The 13,261-nt window shown below is 30.4% G+C and overlaps 1 long non-coding RNA gene across 1 annotated transcript; it reads right to left on the bottom strand.

Annotated features, from left to right (window-relative positions):
* Positions 1 to 3,839: 3,839 nt before the first annotated feature.
* On the bottom strand, positions 3,840 to 5,445 carry LOC132748118 (uncharacterized). The gene is made up of 2 exons (XR_009628214.1): positions 5,016 to 5,445; positions 3,840 to 4,194 (listed from the first exon to the last, which is right to left on the bottom strand). It is a non-coding gene; the product is annotated as an uncharacterized LOC132748118 (long non-coding RNA).
* Between the last annotated feature and the right edge of the window lie 7,816 nt (positions 5,446 to 13,261).

The raw sequence follows: 13,261 nt of genomic DNA, 5'->3' as shown, positions 1-13,261 counted from the left end.
AAGATCAACAACCGAATAATCAGCCTTAAAATTGGATCCAATATGACGACTTTAACTGGTGCCCAATTACAAAACTAGGTCTTTCAAGAACACAAAGGGCGAGACCTAGTTACCCGAATCTAGGCCTAGTCTACTATAAACTTATCACGGCCACAACAATAACCAGTATACCAACCATTCTTCCACAAAGGTCTAACCAAAGCAACATAATCTGAAAGATGCTGGGACATTTGGAGGGCTGTCACAAACACAGAACATAGCCGAACATATTTACAGAATTAAAGTTCAACAAACCATTAAAGAATGAGTTTGGACAATGAAAACAATAACGTCTGTTCGCCGCCGTACTCGGTCGGACTTAAAATGTTTGAATCACTTAAATTGCAGATAATAACCACACATAACCGAGTCTCACAATGATACTTTTGTATATAAACATTGAAATATATGTAACACCATATATTACACAATTTTCCGACGTAGTAAACTTTACGCCATTGTCACACCATTGTCATAACACACTGTTCCATTATTTGCAAAAGATGATTCAGTATATAATATGCAATTGTTCACAATCACCATTCTTGCACGTTAACACTTCAACTTGAGAATCACATGGTGCATGGTCTTAAACTGGTTAGTCAAATGCATTGGGAGACTCTTTATGTTTTCTTCAGTATTCCTGCAAAATATACAAAATAAAATAAGTCTGGCACTTTTACACAAAAGCATATGACACAAACAACAGTTTACTGTACAATACACCAGTAGAAACAAGATATATTCATGGTTGAGTGAATAACTTAATTAAATGCTATAACATCAAGGCATCAACCATAAACGATGAAAAAAACTTGCTACAGGGGTGTGGCGAAGGATGGGCAATTTAAGTACTACTGACTGTTAGTCACGACGGTAATTCGACAATACTGAAGAAGTGTGCACGACATCTCGTATTTAAATTCGGATTTATTCCGAGTGTGTTACGCTTTAGTTGGCAACAATACATGTACAATTTCCTCTTACGGTATTTCTAACAATTTCTCAGTATAAATAAAGAAACAAAATGAAGAAAAAATATTTTGTATCATGGCAAATAGTACATTTCTTTCTTTTTTATGGATAAAAAATATTCTAGACTGAATTCCGTCATTATGGATAAACCAAAAATGCTCATTTAATATATGACTATTTCTAGAAAATTTCACATGATTACAAATTACCGAAATGATAATTACCTTATGAATAGTAATTTATTTCCTGAAATGAGAAATCTGGAATTCGCTCCGAAATCGGTTGACATTTTGAAAATATATAGATATTAAGAGTTATTACATGAACGTTCAATTACTTGAATTACATAATTCATTGCAATTAATATACTCGTAATTGAAATAATGTGTGCCATATTTTATATCAGTATCAAGCAGAATAAATATTTTCTATCGGTAAGATGTGTCATTGATATTAAGTACCATTGACAAAAGAAATACCACTTAAAAGATAACAAGTTACTGACACATTTGAGACTTACATAGATTAAGACTGCATCAGTTTACTTGTACATCGCAGGACACAAACCTGATTTTATTCATTTAATTTCAAATACGTTTCCAACATCAATTTACAATACTATTTAAAAGATTCAACTTCAAGAAGAATGGTCTAACAGTAAAAAGGATTTTATCATATCGCAGACAAATTTACTGATTCAATTGATTGTGTGTTATATGCCTGGATTTCAAATAATAAACATGTTGAAAATTGAATACTGTTAAAACTGGTTCAAGGAGCTTGAGATATTGCGTTGTTCTTTATCTCTAATGGATAGTCTAGGTTAAAGAATAACCTCATAGCCGATGATCATTTAATGTCAATATTTTGGAATCCCTTTTTACCAAAGAACTCCGTACAAGAGTGGAAAAAAACATTATAATCAGACATGTGAAACATTATATTGTGCGCGAAAATAAGTTTGAGTAGTATTTGAATTGCGACAAGCTGATCAGTTTTCTTTATCATAAGAGGAAGTGTGTTTTAGCTTTACAGTATCTAAGATCATGCTCCGAATGTCACACGTTACAGTGATTACACCTTAGTCCTTGGTACAGGCAATAAAATTTGTTTTAACCGCTAGGGTTAAGCATCGTCGCAAACATCTTTATAGTCTTACCATTTCATCTGGCGAATTTGTGTAGTTGTTCTGCCTAGATTTTACATTAGAAGCAATCCATTTTTAATACAAAAACTGAGCCCCCCCCCCCACTCCCAAAAAAAGAAAGAATCCGGTCTGCGTTTCATAGAAAGTCAGAGACCAAAACCGAGACATCTTTGCATTTTAAAGAAAACGCCTTTACTTATGACTCCTATGTTATGAATAACAATATAGCATGAGCAATAAAGACATTGCTACTGAAAGGGTTTGTCATTAAATTTAAATTTTTCTCATTAACATGAATTTAATAATAGTCTACAGTCTTTGAAAGAAGTTAAAAACATTTTATTCTAACATTCCTCGTGATTTTGTCACTATAGACAAAGAAGAAAAAACCGGTGTTAAACTGCCAATAAACACTGGTTAGGGACTACTTGTATATGGGGCTGTTGTGTTTTCTCCCTCGACTATATAGTTTACAAAGCCTTTTAAAGCAACAATAAAAAAGCAATTTTCATTTATATTTTCAATTCTTATCATTTTTTTCTTTTCATACAATACTGAAATAATATCTGACATACACTAACACCACAGATTTGATCCATATCAGTTAATAAATATTTTGTCAAAACGGTGCCAATCCGTAAGCAGCGTAATGACGTCATCCTAAGTATACATCTCATTCATAAACACTGACGTCATTTCAAACATTCAAGAATGATAAATTGGGCACTGGTGTAAACACAAAACAATCCATTCTAAGACGTAAGTTTTTGTTTTTGAAAACTTGATAAAATAATTTTTTTCTTATTATTTCTTTTGTTTAATAATTTCTATATCTTAGCAACAGTAGGGTGCGAAATCGAACAGCGTTAAACGAAAATCGGCACCAGAATTTATTTCCGCTTGAAAAAATAAGATAAGTGATCTTCCTTATTTTATCTTGTTAGAATCGAAATAATATCGGTCTGAGCGGTGTTTATCGGCTATTTAACACCGGTTTTGTCGTTTTGATGCAAACAAATTAACCACTCAGTTCTACGGCCTTCGTGGAAATATTTGTCCACATTATATGTAATCATTAAAATATATGCATTCATTTCTTATTGAAAAGTTTCACTTAGACTTTATAGAAAATAAATTTCTAATTACCTCCCTTTATTAACATGAAATGTAAATTCGTTGATATCTTTACAAATAATGCTTTTTGGAACATACAATATTGATCAATGTTCATTTGAGCACTATTATATTTATGATAAAAAAACATATAAAAATTGAGTTACAGGATCTTTAAGAAATAAGATATAATTTCCGTTTACAATTTATTCTAAACAAAAGGAACACATTTGAAAATGAAACAAGGAAAAGAAATGAATGAAAAGTTATTTGATAAGAAACGTTTTATTATTTCATGTTTCTATAATGAAAATATAAACAAATATATGAAACATTTATTTATTTACCAACATGCAAGAGCAATTTAGAGAAATGTACCGAATAAGATAATCATTAAAATGTGTTTCTGCTTACATTGTTTGTATTAAATTGTTTATAAATTCTATGATGAAAACACAAAAGCTTGTAAAGACACGACAAAACATTATGTTAAAATACGTTTATTCAAGTGGAATAAAATCCAGTCTTGATTATTATAACGCAGTGGTAAGTTACACAGAGCATGTGTTTCCTTTTCGTCTAAACTCATTTATTTATGTCAATATCGATGAAAAAGTCATCAGTAGATTCTGTAGGAAACGGTGCAGGATCGTTCAATACTTCTGTTGACTGACATCTGCAGTATCTGCCTATCCTAATACATCTATACGAAGATCCTGTACTTTCACACAGCCCATGGTCGTTTCCTGGTGGTTTGCGATCTCGGCATCTATATCCCCGCCGTACACACTTCTGCCCAACCACTTCTTGTAAAACAACGAACAAAATAAAAATCATCAACACTGTTTTAAATCTATGCATATTCATTATTGGTCCAGTGTTTACTGTGTCTGCTTTTGTTGTCTTATTCGATTCTTGTTCTGAAAATAAAAGTTATCAACTTCATTAACATACGAAAAGGTAACGTTATTGATTGTGCTTTAATTATATTCCTAAACAGATTTATCAATTCCACACAATTTCAGGTATAAGAATTATTTTATTTCCGTTATAATAATCTAACCTTATGATGAATGACTCTGAACAAATCCCTGCTCATATGAATATGCTATTGTAACAATCATTGTTATTTCAGAACAGAAGTATTTAAGTAAATGATATATTAATGATATCGAATTACGTGTCGCGACAATTGCATTGAGAGAATAAATACAGTTGAAATTGCAAAACAAAAATGTATGATTTACTAAAACACTGACATCGAAGATCGAGGATCGAAATTCAGTTTAAAGCTTGATAAAGTTCCATTGATTTGCTACAGTATAATATAGTATATATTTTTGTTTTATATATTGTTTCCTTTCTTTCTCAAATACATATATTAAAAAGTATCTTTAACTTGGTGTTAGTTTTTAATTACATGTCAATGAATTTATTTTCGTCTAAGCGTTTAACTTTCAATATTGCTGTCCTAATTGAATTTAGAGATTGTATGAAGGGTTTTTCTTACGTAAATATAATAGACAAAATGTTGATATAGAAGAATTACTCACGATATGTAAATTAAAATGTTTTAACAGCCTGATAATATTTTACCACCTGCACTTATACTAAACAATACGACGTTTTAATTATACTGAAAACTGTATTTACTCACATGCACTGATTAAACATATCAAAGTCATTTTTAATCATTCTATGTAACTGAAGGCACAAATGACCAATATTTGAAGTCACTTACATAGATTCCGTTATATTAGTTGACTCGCCAACTGTGCCAACTAGTTGAGGTGGTGGGGTAATGTTCAGAATCATCGACGATCGACATCGACACTTTCTCCCAATCCTTATACAGCTAAAAGACGGCCTGCTTCTCGCACAACGACCGTTCCCTCCAAAGAAAGGCCCAGTATCTCGACATGAATGTCCAATCATTTGGCATCTTTGGCAAACTATCTCCTGCACACATACAGCAATAAGAAGCACTATGCAAGTTGCTTGCAGAGTATGCAATACAAACTTCATTTTCTCGAAGATACAAGCTTGAGTTTCTAGTATTTAGATTATTGTCTCTTTTCGCTTACTCACAGGCTGGAAGAAAATGATTTCTTTAGTTTTTAAATTATATTAATTTGTTTATCCTTTTGTGAAATTAACTACATGTATCAAGAAATTAATTACTATAAAAATGAATATATACACTACTTTCAAATACATTGATATTTTTTAATATTTTTCCTAACATTCTCTATAAAATTCCAATGCAAATGTTTAATAACGAAATAACCTTTCTCTGAAAGGTACTTTTATCGTTAAAACACTTCAAAACAATGTTTATATTATTTCTCTATATAATCTAATCCGTTTAATATTTTAAACTTACAATTACAAAATGTCTTGATTGTGCTCCTATATTTGAGACTCTCACCCCCCCCCCCCCCTGAATAAATTATTCTGATAAATCACCTTGTTATCCCAAAATCTTTTTGGTTATCAACAATGAGAAAATACTTTGTAATTTATACTACCTGTATCACATCTCCGACATAGTCATTGAAAGCATCCGGTACAAATTGCGGAGGTTTATGTAAATCAAGTTGACGTACATATGTTATTATTTTTCAAAAAACTCTTGAACATTGTTCTGGGGGATTTTTCGCTGTCATTTAAACTGATTTTTTTTAAACCATATAAAATATAATCAATGAACTTCGAGCCATTGTACCATGTGATCTCCCATTCTAAATAACTTTTTAGTATACATCTTTGGTGTCAGCCGTATATTTGACTAGCTAGCCGAATTTACAGCTATTTACGAGTTTATGAGAATTAGTATTGTACGCAACAATTACATCATTTTAATCACCACCAAATGTTCAATATTTTACCTACCCTTTGTTCCGTCGAAAACAATATGATTTTGATATTGTTTTTAAATCTGAAAATGAGAACGAGGCCATACGGAGTGCAATATTGATATGATATTCAATGAATATTTGGACTGGCAAAAATGAAAACGAGGTTAAATTGATAGGATTGAATCTCATAATGAATTAAAGTTGGAGATCACATGGTGAAATCACTGAAAGGTGTGAAATAATTTAGGCTAGGACAGTAAGTTTACTTTATACAGGAGACAATGTTGTCATATGGCATTTAATATAACCACAATGCACTCTTTTTAACGTCATTGTTATTTAATACAATTCTAAGTTATTGAATACAAATGAAAAACATCTACAAAGGTTAAGGTTTTCAATAAATATTAAACACAAATGAATGATATATACGACAAATTTTCCAAAAACACAATTCGTCGACGCTGAATAACAACAAATTTTGACAAATGTTCGAGACAATGATAATTTGATATATACCTTTTGGCATTACGACATTTGATCTATTAGTGGGTAATCACACTATACCAACAATAAAAAATACATTATTAACTGACGAGAAAAAGAATGATTTTAATATGTAAAGTACCATTCTGACAATATCTGTTTACAATATTTGAAAAGAAATAAATAACACTTTAAATGGGGAAAGAGGAAATGTATAAGACTTGACCGAAACTCAATACATGTTATGCCTTTTATAAATTCTAGCCATTATCAACCAGTAACATTTAGCTTTTTTACATATTAATATTTGTTTTATCATATTCCTGAAAATTCGTATATATGGTCCGTACATGACAAGGGACGTAAACATAACTAACTGAAAATCAGTATCTATAAGATTACAGTCCCTGCTTTTAGTGTCTTGTAGTTTCAACATTGTTCTGGTAGCTTTTCAATTAAATGTCTTACTGCCAACAATTTTCTAACATCGGCAAATATCGTAATAAACCGGTAATATCATGAACGTTACTTTTCATAATTTTCGGTATTCAATAATTTTTAACCGTTTATAACCGGAATTTTGTGCAAAACGATAAAGGATGAGTGATTGCAAATAATCTAATGCCAATTTTGAAAAAAATAAAGTTCCGGAAATAACCGATGTTGCTACGATATTGGCCGATGTTAGAGATTTTTTGCCGAAAAGCATTACAGTAAGACTACCTTAGGGCTGCAGTTAGTTACTACCTAATTCAATTGAAAGATTCAAGTTGTAGGATAACGGTAATTAGACGGTAATTAGTCAACACAATATCAAGTTCATAAACGTCAGATATATGTATTTATTTAGTATAAGATATTATTCTATAAAATAAAACAATTGCTTAATCAGTGTCTTTAACAATTTCACAATACTTAAACAAATACGTAAAGCAATAAGAATTAATGTCAACTGCGTATTTAGCATAATTTAACCTGAGTGAGTGAGTCTATTTAACATCAAAAACCACACTAGAAAATGTAATATTTTGCTTACCTTAAATAGTAAAATATTATACGCCTTAAACTTTATTAACCCATAATTCATAACTGCAAATATGCGTTTCCGGACAGCTAACAATTAAATCAACAATTATGTTTACTCGCTATAGGTACAATCACCGCTCATGTGATGACATGCCCATCAATTAACTAAATTAGGCATATCTTACTCGTGTGTCCGGTGACAGCTTTACATAATTAATATATCCGCCTATTTTGTTGACAAATTTTTACCGGGTTTTTTATTACCGTTTTTTTCCTTTAAAAGTACAGTTTAAGCAGTCCTTTTCATGCTTAAATTCATTTTTTAGAAAAAATTTATTAAAATTTTAATTAATTTTTTTTGAAAAGAAATTTGAGATATAGAACTTTTTTATAAATCAAGGGAATTAAAGGGTACTATAATTTCAATTTAGATCAATAAAAAATGTAGTATCTCAACATTATGCTTTTATAATGTTTTTAAAGTTTTGTTGTTTTTTTGTTGTTTTGTTTTGTTTTGCTTTGAATAAATCTTTTTTTCCTAATTTAAATTTTTTAGTTTTTCCCAGAAAACAAAAATCAAAAGTGCCCCAAGAAACGGGCTTAAGTAAAACCAGAAATTTTTTTATTTTTTTGTCCCTTTGGAAGTCACGCAAAAAACGAACGGTTGGGATCGGTTGATTGGGTATGTTCATGAGAGATAAGGGGACAGTGAAACCCATCTTCCCATCCCTTCTTAAACCAGAAAAACCCCTTCCCCCGCATTCTTTTCACTAAAGGTCTTTCTTGTCTGTAAATATTTGTGTTATCATTTTATATTCGAAATACAATGTATATCTGCTACATAAATCATATCATTTCCATGTACAAGTACTGCTTGGAAATTGTTAGCCTTTGAAAACATCCTATACAGATACAATATAATGATACATAAAATTTATTGAAACTATACATATTTACAGTTTGCACATATATACGACTGTTTTTGAAAATTAGATATTAAAATATTTGAAAGTACTTCAGCAACATTAAAAATTTGTTCAAGTTAAAAACAATCAACTATAATCAAAATGTTCTTATCGTTGCAAGTTAATATATTCAAATTTACACTGTTGTTTTGTTTGTTCGGTTGGTTGTATAATTTGCACTCGTTCAAACTTATCCATTAATCAATTTTGTCCATCCCTGAGCTTGCCCAGTCCAACATCTACAGTTGCAAGCACCAATCACATCACAAAAACCACTTTTTATACGGGCACAGCGCCCTCCCTTTCCGGTATTATATTTGTGTCTTTACACCGTCCTCTGTCTTTCTTGCAGAATTGTCCTCTTACTGCAGTGAATGTTATGAAAACTAGGACAACATAAATCAAGGCGAACCGGTATCTTATATCCATATTGAGTAAGGTTTGGTCTTTCCTTTTTACGTTTCAACAGGCTGTAAATAAAATCAGTTTGGCGGAAAACAAATAAGATAAACACATACATAATTCACACATTCAATCAATATATCTACCATTTGTGACCTGGTGTTAAAAATTTTTAACTAGAAAAACAAAACACATAAAATGTATAAACTATTGCTAAATGAAAACTTGATATTTTATTCATTATCTTATAATCCTCACAGAACATGACAAATGTTATTTAGAGAACAAAAATTAATGAATAAGGCCTTTAAATTTCATTGCAATTTAAAGTTTTAAAAAAAAAAATGCTAATGCAACAAAAATGATTGAACAAAATTTTAAAATCGTTTAAACAAATTAAAATCACTAAAATTATTCTTTTTTTAAAATTAAGAAACATTACAATGATAAGAAAAGTATTTTTAAACATAAACAGATTAAAAAGGTTTTGAAAATAAATTTTTTCCCAATTTTAATATATAAAAATATATTTTTAAAAAAAATTTTAAAATACTCTAAATAGTTAACCATAATTCCCTGCAAAACATAATTACTATCATAACGTTTAAAAAATTTTAAAACCAAAAAATAGAGCCCTTTAATTTGATTAAAAATTTTAGTCTATTTAGAAAAAAACTTTTGTCATTGAAAAAAATTCAGGGTTTCCCAAATGCTAAGAAGATTCCTAATCTAACACAAAGCTACTGATATTGAGAAAAATCCTATTTTATACTAAAGGTGACAACAGACACTTTCCGTGGTACTCACATAAATGTCATTTAAACCAACTTATTTTAGTAATAATTGTTATTTATTTAATCTTTGTGCATTAAATGTCGTTGATCATCATAAAAAATAACATATTCGAAAACAATTCCTTTGTAAATGATTGATTTTTAATAAAAATCATAAAATTTTAAATCGTCATATCAAAGTCATTTTTTATTTTTTTTGTCATCAAACTTTTGGAAAATAAACATACTTATAATATCTGGGGAACCGTGTCTCAAATATTTTCTATCTTTTCTCAAAAAAAATATTACGTAACGTCAAACATTTTATGCGACTTTTTTCACCATACATATTACGTAATTAAAGATAATTAAGTCGCTGATTGAGCAAACAAAAATCCCTGACACGGTTCCCTCCATAAATGAATTCCCTTTCATGTGCTTTAAACCGCATGTTAATTGCTTGATTATTAAAAAAGTTTATGCCGATTCAAAGTTAGTTCGACCCGCATCAAACGAAGTGTCATAAATCGGCTGTTCTCTCTCGGACCCCTACGTTTCACGCTAAATAATTGCATAATACACAAATATCGCACCAGAGAGGGTCACAAGTTGCGGTTACATACTCTAACAACATTTTATGACCCAGTGACATTTGACCAATCAAAAAGTTGCTGATTAACAGAAATTTCTTCAAATCTTAACGTGATTTACCGTCCGTCTGGTATGGGTCGCACATGTCACGTGATTTCGGTAAAATTTGAGGCACTCGGTGGGGGAAAATGGAACGTATTAGCGCACCTTTAATTGTTCCACTTTTGAAGTTTATTATTATTATCATCAGCATTATTATTATATTATACCAGTGTCACTCTGTCTGTGTATTCGTGTATGAATTACCGTTAAAATATAAATTAAAATAACAAAAAAACTGAGCTTCTGACAGTCTTTTAAAGTCCATGGTAGATGTACAAATAAGAACGGGATATTATATATTTTTCCTCCAAAATGATATAAATGCTTCACATATTTTAATAGAAATAAAAGGTATCACTCGATCATTATGATCTGACCTTCTTGACTTCTATTAACAAGAATATCATCTATGCACGACATAGAGATCCATTTACTGGGATATACAATAAATTCCATGCTTTGTCCCAGGTTTATTAGTACTGTGTTCGATTTACTGGCGAACAATTTATTCAGAGCATGCACTGATAAAATATTTTATTATCTTTTTTTATTGATTCATAGAGAAATAATCATCCTTAGACAACCTAAAATGGTTTAGAAATTTGTCAGGACACCTTACCACAAGTCATATAGGCGTTCACATAAAAAATGTTGTCTGTTTTTGTTGTTGTTTTACTTGACATTGTTAGAAAACGAGGTTGAATGTAAAGCAAGCCTTGAATCCGTGCAAAAGTCCATAGACTCAATGTAATATCTATCAGATTTACGGGACAGACAAATTATTTTCACACATTATGGATATTTTAGCAACTATATTTTTAATCAACCCCGTGGTCGTGCGATTTGCCGCTATGCTTAATTATTTATGTTTCATACAGTATGTTACGTACATTGGCCGACAATTTCTTATTTTATAAAAAAGGCTAAATAAAAGGTAGTCGATATTCATAAAAGATGTACGGTATTTGTACGATACATGAATTACGAGTAGTATGGACCAGTATGGACCGGTAATTCACGCATATAAGGAATTACGATTTCCCTATTGTATGCCTCAAACAGGGGGCGGGGCCGTTATCCGATAATGACATGTTAAACGCGAATAGCAGAATAAAAATGGTACAAGTTCAGTTTTAAAACGTTTAAAAACACAATTTTTGGAAACCTAATTGTTCCAAAAAATTAAAAATCACGAATATTGTTCAGAAAAGGTTGAATTTAAAATCTTACTTGCAAAAATATCTCATTTTAGGAATTTTCAAGTATAATTGACTCCTTTGTCACCTAAAGGTTTACCATCCTAATGCATTACCTCCGCTTTAAGATTATTTCAAATAGGCTTAGAACTTATTGTTTAACTATATTGAAAAATTGAGGCCGATGGGTTCATATCCCTATAAGGGTCAACTTTTTTTTCATTTTTTTTTCTTTAACATTATTTATGTATCTCTCAAATGTCCCATTTGGAGAGAAAAAAGTGTTTAATTTTGATTTTTTAATTTATATATGTATTTATTGGCTAAATTATGCTAAATCTACTAATAAATATGGTACCTAATATTTTCAAAGTGTCATAAAATCAAAACTAGACGGTAAAAGTATTTCATATTTGACAAGATCAACCAATATACATCTTTAAAAATTTAGGGAAACTTTGAAAACAGGCACTCATTTGGGTAAATTTTAAGGATTTTTTAAATTGGGCTCCCTAAGTAGGAAAATGGTCAAACACGTGGTAAAAATGGGTGGGGTAGGGTAACATTTTTAAACAGATTTCATAAATTTTAAGTAGAAACCATTATTTTGCTTATGTGGATTGTTAGCTGAATGGTATTATTTGTTTCTTACCAAAAATTAATGGAAAAACATTTTTCATTAGAATGTTATTGCAGATTATTTAAAAGTTCCTCATTTCTAAAAAAGGGCCCTCATAACATCCTAGCTTGAGTTCAGAAAAGTGGCCATAACTTGATTTCCGTACGGTAAACTTTGTTTAAATTTTGCATACATGTGTACTTTAAGGTATAAATCTGACCTATGATGTCATTTTTTTAGTTCCTTATCGTGCCCATTAGGACGGTAATACCTTAAATGTCCGGTTTCCTATCCGTTATGTATACTCATGAAAATTAACATTTCGTGTCTTTCACCGGATACATTAACCACATGATAACACAAAACTACCAATTTCAAATTTAATTTCTGCTACGTAATACGCGTGACTTTGCAAAATTGGACATATTTATTGATGTAATATAAACTTAACTGTAAATCAGCCTTTCATTCGTGTACATTAAATGCACTGACAAAGAATAACTATTTTTATGTATCCTTTAATAATTTGGAATAGCAAATTGTAAGTATTTTTAAACGAATTATTGTCTTACAAATTTATAGTGCTGAATAAAATTATATATATTTGACAGTAGCTTACTGTTGTTATTATTGTGAAACAGTATTTTTATACAATTTGAGTCGATATTTCCTTTCGTCAAGAAACCCATGTTGATTACCAAGTGTCACAATAGGGACTACGATGGGATACCAGGCCGACCACAATTACTATCTAAAACAACCAACAACTCAGAACAGAAAATATATACAAATTTATTTACAAGAAACGAATATTTATAAATGAAAAATGATTATATATGAAAAATCACTGCGCAGACAAACACTATCAACGTATCTCAGTCTATTTCTCCCGTAAAGTTTCTGTCATGATGTTTCAATAAAGTGGTGGCGTTGTTGAACAAAATTCGTCACAATGGCGGGCGTCTTTGT

Source organism: Ruditapes philippinarum, unplaced genomic scaffold (genome assembly GCF_026571515.1).
Source record: "Ruditapes philippinarum isolate M1 unplaced genomic scaffold, ASM2657151v2 ctg4629_1_1_1_1, whole genome shotgun sequence".
NCBI classification, from domain to species: domain Eukaryota; kingdom Metazoa; phylum Mollusca; class Bivalvia; order Venerida; family Veneridae; genus Ruditapes; species Ruditapes philippinarum.
Note: the sequence above shows the minus strand (reverse complement) of the source record. Positions and strands in the feature narration are given on the sequence as shown.